Consider the following 352-nt stretch of genomic DNA (forward strand, 5'->3'; position numbering starts at 1 on the left):
ATATTAACTTATTGCAGATATATCGGTATTGATGTCTATGTTGGTCGATAAGGAATAAGAAGTGGTCAAACTAGGCTCCATTTTTATCTTGGAAACCATAAAAACATCCCCAAAAAACAAAGGGATCATATCTGATTTTACTCTTTTCCCTCAAACATTCCAGTATCAGTCGGCCTATATAGTACTAATGATATTAATTGACTTTAGTATGGTCCCTGTTCACATTATGTAATAACACTGCCTTATGTAATACCTTGACAAAATGTAATCCATTTTTTTAAAGACAAGCTGATCTTGTTACTGCCTTTATGTGGCTAATTACACTATCAGTCAACTATAACGCCAAGGGGGG

The 352-nt window shown here is 34.4% G+C and overlaps 1 protein-coding gene across 1 annotated transcript in view; it reads left to right on the forward strand.

Annotated features, from left to right (window-relative positions):
* The window catches only part of sars1 (seryl-tRNA synthetase 1), a gene marked incomplete in the record, with an annotated part of 8,693 nt that overhangs the window by 7,045 nt on the left and 1,296 nt on the right, over window positions 1–352 (forward strand).

The sequence above is a fragment of the Morone saxatilis genome, unplaced genomic scaffold (assembly GCF_004916995.1).
Source record: "Morone saxatilis isolate NCDOM2014 unplaced genomic scaffold, NCSU_SB_2.0 Contig15, whole genome shotgun sequence".
Taxonomy (NCBI): Eukaryota; Metazoa; Chordata; class Actinopteri; family Moronidae; genus Morone; species Morone saxatilis.